A 7,095-nucleotide genomic window follows, 5' to 3' on the forward strand; every position below is an offset into this window, starting at 1 on the left:
ATGTCTATTCTTTTCCAGATTCTTTTCCTTTATGAAAGTGAAAGTGAAGTTGCTCAGTCATGTCCAGCTCTTTGCGACCCCATGGACTGTAGCCTACCAGGCTTTCTTTATAGTTTGTTGCAAAGTACGGAGTATAGTTCCCCGTGCTAAACAGTAGGTCATTGTTGCTTATCTATTTATGTACAGCATTGTGGACATGTTAACCCTAAACTCCTCATTTACCCCTTCCCCCATTCTCTTTTCATAACTCTAAGTTTGTCTTCTATTTGTATAGACCTATTTCTGTTTTGCATATAGGTTCATTTGTATCTTTTTTTGTTAGATTCCACATATAAATGATATCTTATGGTATTTGTATTTTTCTGGTTTATTTCATTTAGTATGATAAGATCTAGGTCCATCCAAGTTGCTGCAAATGGCATTATTTCATTATTTTTTATGGCCAAGTAATATTCCATTGTATGTGTGTATCATATCTTCTTTATTCTTTCACCTGTTGGCAGACATTTAGGTTGTTGTCATGTCTTGGCAATTGTAAATAGTAGTGGTATGACCATTGGGGTCATGTATCTTTTCAAATTATGGTTTTCTCTGGATATATGCCCAAGAGTGAGACTGCAGGATCATATGGTATCTCTATTTTTAAATTTTAAAAGAAACCTCTGTACTGTTCTCCAAGAAACTCTTACACATGTGCACGAAGACTTCTGTTCAATGTCAAAATACCCCTCTCTACAACAATAACGTTCTGAAGACACACAAATGCCCCATCAACAAATGACCATATAATACACTATGAAATGCTTCACACATTAGAATATTAAACAATGGAGCAAAACAAAAGTAGTACAGTGTATCATCATGTAGATGAATCTCTGAAATAAAAAATTAGTTTCACAGGATTACATGCAACATTATATCCTTTATAGAAAGTAAAAGATAATTATAATTAAAGGTTTCCTTTTCGGATTTCTTATGAATGCAGTGAAAGCACATGGAAAGGAAAGAAAAGGAGTAACAAACATGAGACTCAGGATAAAGTCAGGGCAGGTGGAGCTGGAATGAAATAAGGGAATGGCCTGATGGTTACGTGAAGGTCACTGTCAAATCCTGGCTTTTGTTTGGGGAGGTGGTCTCATTGGTCTTGTGTGAATGCATACTTAATCCCTTAGTTGTGTCCAACTCTGTGACCCCACGGACTGTAGCTCACCAGACTCCTCTGTCCGTGGGATTCTCCAGGCAGGAATACTGGAGTGGGTTGCCATTTCCTCCTCCAGGGGATCGTCCCGACTCAGGGATCGAACCTGGGTCTCTCCTACATTGCAGGTAATTTCTTTACCTGCTGAGCCACCTAGGAAACCCCCTCACTAGCCTTACTGCATTTAGAAAACAATGAAATAAAGAGAAAACACCAACTGGAGTGTATCATTGACCGAGGATTACTAGTAGTCTAATTCACACAAGTGTGTGCATACTAAGTCACTGAGTTATGTCTGACTCTTGTCTACCCCATGGACTGTAGCCTGCCAGTCTTCTCTGTCCAAGAGATTCTTCAGGCAAGAACATCAGAGTGGGTTGCCATGCCCTCCTCCAGGAGATCTTTCCAACCCAGAGAATGAACCTGCATCTCTATGTCTACTGCATTGGCAGGTGAGTTCTTCACCTCTTGCATGACCTGGGAAGCCCAGTTTGTACATCTGAGGTCCTAAAAACACCCAAAGAAACAAGAAAAAAAAACAACAAATAAAGAAAAATTGGGTCCAAGTCATACAGTGCTGCATTAAGGACTCAAATTCAGGTTCAGCAGACTCTGAAGCCCCCACTGCCACCAGAACAGAGACCTCTACCCTGCTTTCAACTAGAGACGTACAAACAGCACAACTGACTCCCATTCATCTATGAGGATGGAGCAACCTTGTCTACAGGTCATAACCAGAACCAATCAACTTAGTTTTTCCAGCTTGTGTTGAAAGACAAGAAAGGTATCACCAGTCTAACAGACATTTTGAACAGTACACAGACCAACCAAACCTAGCATCCTGAACTGGACGGGGCTGTCTCACTCTCACAGACTCAGAGTCCTTGGGACGCAAGGACTTCAGATGATGATAAAGGTGGTGATCCTGATGGTTTAACGCTGTTATCTGCTTATCAGCCAGAGCACTACCAACGCTTTTTGACATGTCCCTCACTACAATCTATGAGGCATGAATTATTATTGTTTCCAATTTAAAGACAAACTGTAAGAAAAAGAGGTCAAGAAATTTCCCAGAGGACATACAATTATGATGGAAGTCTTGAACCCAGTTGTCTCTTGTTCCATTGTCCAAGCTCTTAATGGTGGTGATACTAATACACACACATATGTACAGAAACACACACAGTACCAACACAAATATCCACATGTACTTTCATGTGTATAGATACACACATGTGCGTGGACACTACATATATAAATGCACACTCATACATATACATATAGACACACATCATATACACATATGCATGAACATACACCCATGCACAATCTGTATTTAGACATACATATTCACATACATGTATTAACACTTATGCATATATACTCATAACAAAAGATACACACTCATAAGCACACATGTATAGACACATACATGAACACACACACACATGCACTCATATGTACAGACACAAACACACAAAATGCTGCCTAGTTTTTCTGGCATTACTTGAGACTCATTAACTATTTTCAAAAACCCTTGTGTCCCTTCCCTTCTCCAGCATATGTCACTGAATCATCCATATGAGAAGCAACGTGGCTTAAAATGAACGTGATTCCCTTGGAGCAGCTGGTCCATGACGCCCATCCTGGGGCTCCCGGTTACAATCCTTGCTGGTGATTTCACACATGCTTCCCGCCATGGCCTGTCCTTCACACCCCTGGGCACCACAGCCTCCCATTGTATCTCACTTTCTGCTCCTCCTCAGGGCCAGGCCCACACCTGCCAGTGGCCTCTCAGAGCAACTTAGTGGAAATGAAGCCATCGATATTTGTAACCATATCTCTTTAAATTCGGGAAAATCTATTAAGTCTTTTTGCTGTGACAAAAGCAAAGAAAAATTTTGCTTAATTGTTGGTGATGTATATAGCAGATGGAGTCTGGAATGTAACCAGCACTTATTGAATGGCCACCATTAATATTATAAAAAATAAGACTCACTATTATCATCACTCACAGAAAGTCTAGACTTCCTAAATTTGGCTTCTGAGATCTTATTTTTGGAGGTTTTTAGTTTGGGGCATTTACCTGGTGGCTCAGATTGTAAAGAATCTGCCTCAGTGTGGGAGAGCCGGTTTGATCCCTGGGTCAGAAAGATCCCCTGGAGAAGGAAATGGCAATTCTCCAGTATTCTTGTCTGGAGAATTCCATGGACAGAGAAGCCTGGTGGGTACAGTCCATGGGGTCACAAAGAGTTGGGCACGACTGAGCACCCAACACACACACACACATACACACACCCTTACAGTGTCTAAATGTGAAGTTCTCCCATGAGTTTAGGTTCAGTTATAAGAACATTCTCTCAAATTGGATTTTAAAAGCTAGAGGCTCCAGAGAATAATGAAAGAGTAAACAGGCTACAATTTCCAGTACTTGCTGTTGATGTAAGTAAGTGAGATGGGTATGTGAGTTGGAAGTGGGATACAAAAATGCAAAAAAGGAAAAAAGCTCAAAAAGCAACAACAAAAAAAGCCTGTACAAACTCTGAATCATTAAGATATGTGAGAGCCAGGGAAAAGGCGCATGGAACTCCCTTTCCCCCAATCACTGCTTCCCCCCCATCCCCCAAACACACATACACACTTCATTGTTTAGTTCTGGGACAGTCCATCAACCACTCAGGTGCCACTAGTGGTAAGAATCTGCCTGCCAATGCAAGAGATGCAGGTTCAATCCCTGGGTCAGGAAGATCCCTGGAGGAGGAAATGGCACCCCACTCCAGTATTCTTGTCTGGAGAATCCCATGGATGGAGGAGCCTGGTGGGCTACAGTCTGTAGGATTGCAAACAGTTGGACACAACTGAGCACACACACACACAAACACACACACACACACATTCTACCAAATGTCACTTAGACCTTCAAAACACAAAACCTTAACCTTTCTAAAAACTTAGGATGTTGTAGTTTCACCTTGTTAAAAAATAGAGACAACAGACTCCAAATGGAGTCACCTGTGCTAAGCCTCATGTCAGCAAACCAAGACTTAAATCCCAACCTTCTTGCAATTTCTGCTCCTCCCAGGTCTGTAATCTTATACCAGTCCATCTAGACTTGCCTGGACAGCAGAAATAGGTAATCCACTGATAACTGGCCCATTTTTCCATTCCCCAAAGGAAGTAAGGGAATCTGCTCTTTCTTTCTCCTCACCCCGTGTGCTTATAAAAACCTCCCATTTGGTTCAGCTCCTTGGAGCTTTTTTTAACTTTGTCAGATGGGATGCCTCTCGATTCATGAATCATTGAATAAAGCCAATTAGATCTTCAAATGGACTCCACTGAATTTTTTCTAAACAACCTGTACCTTTCATGGAGAAGGCAGAAACAGAAAAGCAAAAGAGACTAAGGATTTGGAATGTTGAGTTTTCACATCAAACTAGAAAATTTTGCTCCATGGTGTCTCAGTAAAAAGCCCTCCAGTGTGATTTCAGATCCAAAGACCATTGGGGTTTGCTCTCAAACTGAATCCTGAGGCCATGGGAGTCCACAACAACTACATTTTGCTCTTACATCACAGAAGAAGTGCAGTGGGAGATTGAGAATGATCCCAGGCTAGAAAAAGTTCTCAACACAGAAGAAAATAAGCCAACGGAGCAGGAAAAGCTTCACAAAATCTTCATCCCGCAAAGACTAAAAAACAGGTAAAGGAACATAAGAGATCTTGGCAGCTGCCTCCAGGCTGGTTAGAGACGTGGGCTTTAAATAGATGTTTCCACAGAGAATAGGATCACATCTGGAGCCTACAAGTTAATTTCTCCCAACATCAAACAGATGCTTACTCTTAAAATGCTAAACAGTATATGTTTAAGGAGGCTCTAAGACTAATGTTTTCTAAATACGACAAATGTGGCTTCGTATTTTCTTACAACAGCCAAAATGGTTTTAATGCAGAGAATATCAGTGCTGGGAAGGACCAAGGAAATAAGCTCTTCCAGCCCTCATTTTAGGAAGGAAGAACTGAAACCCCGTTAGTTACATGACTTATTGATTCTATGTAGTTTGTGACTGAGCAGGAAGTCAGACCTGAGTGGTGATTTTCATTTATTTTAACCTCTCATAAAAACTTAAATGTCCCCTGGAATTACAGGAACTGTCATGAAAGTGTAAGCGCCAACTAAAAGCAGCCCCTGGGGACCCCTGTTGTTGTTCAGTCACTAAGTGGTTTCTAACTCTTTGCAACTCCATGAACTGCAGCATGCCAGCTTCCCCGTCCTTCATTCTCTCTCAGATGTGAAATTTGGCAGGACTGATGCTGGAGCTTCAGCAGACCTGGCAAAGGGTCCCTGGAGAAGTGGCTGGCCTCTCCCAGGAATTGGGAGCCTCTGCTGATGTCATGACAGGGACCCAGAGCAGCAGAGGGGAAGGTGGCAGATGCCACAGGGTAACTAAGGACCCTGAGCCCATGAGATGCACCTTAAATACTCCAGAAAAAAAGGGGGGGGGGCAGTGAATAGAAAAGGAGAATCTGGACAGGGTTCTGGAATTTCTGAGATTCAGGCAAAGGGATGAATCAGGGAAATAATCTCTTCTGACTCTTTTAGTCACTGTGACTCCCAGGCAGGGTGGCTGAGACCAATAGGTCATAAACCATCGTAGAAGACCTACAACAGTCCTGACCACCTGACAAGGTAACCCACCGAGGTGAGGTCTGTCAAATGTCCACCAGTCTCACAAGAAAGGCATTTGCCTGCCCACTGTACTCACGAAGCCTCGGGAAGCTCAGAGACATTGCGGTTGAGTCTTGGTTTTAATCCAAGTCTACTGACTCGGGAACCAGCCCAGGAGACACAGTGGCCCAGGCGTGACCCATTTACTCGTTAGAATGACCATCTTAGTAGGTTATCCAGGGCAGCACAATTCAAAATCAACAGCTCTTCTTCCTCTTTGTTTTTTTTTTTTTTTTCCCCCAGAATATCGTCTGGATCCAGCTGACTACAAGAAACAAGTGTACTTCTGAAAGTCAGGTAACCTTCCAGGAACTCTTTGTTTCCTCATTTCTAACATGTGCTTTTTCTCTGACTGTTTCAACATCTTTGAAATCAGGATAAGAAACTGATTTGTATATTCAATGTGGCAGTGTTTCCTACCCTCAAAGTGTTATTAAACTGATGGGCTGATCATATAGCAGCTGAAAGTTGAAGAGTCATTGTATTTTTTTTTAATTTTTAATTTTGTATTGGAGTATAGCTGATTGATTACCTGCATTGGGAAGATCTCCTGGAGAAGGGAATGGCTCCCCATTCACTATTCTTGCCTGGAAAATTCCATGGACAGAGGAGCCTGGTGGGCTACAGTCCATGGGGTTTGCAAAGAGTCGGACAGGACTGAGTGACTAACGTTTTCATTTTTTCATAGCCAATTAACAATGTTTTGATAGTTTCAGGGGAACAGGGAAGGGACTCAGCCATACATATACCTGTATCTATTCTCCCCCAAACTCCCCTCCCATCCAGGCTGCCACATAATATTGATCAGAGTTCCATGTGCTATACAGTAGGTCCTTATTGGTTATCTGTCTTAAACTCCCTAACTATCCCCTTCCCCAGTCTTCCACCTGGCAACCATAAGTTGGTTCTCTAAATCTACGAATCTGTTTCTGCTTTGTAAATCAGTTCATTTGTATTTTTTTAAGAGGACAAACACCTTTGAAAACTCAGATTAACCATTCTCACATGCTTATCCGGCATGTTTCTGCCCTAGAACATGTCTATAAGTTCTCTACCTATCAATCACTGGAAATGAGGGTATGGCATAAACTGGCAAAAAGCTGAGGCCTTAAATTCCTAGATTCAATCACTAAGGCTCAGTAAGGGCCTCTCCATGCCAGATCCAAAATTCCT

The sequence above is a fragment of the Bos indicus genome, chromosome 24 (assembly GCF_029378745.1).
Source record: "Bos indicus isolate NIAB-ARS_2022 breed Sahiwal x Tharparkar chromosome 24, NIAB-ARS_B.indTharparkar_mat_pri_1.0, whole genome shotgun sequence".
NCBI lineage: Eukaryota > Metazoa > Chordata > Mammalia > Artiodactyla > Bovidae > Bos > Bos indicus.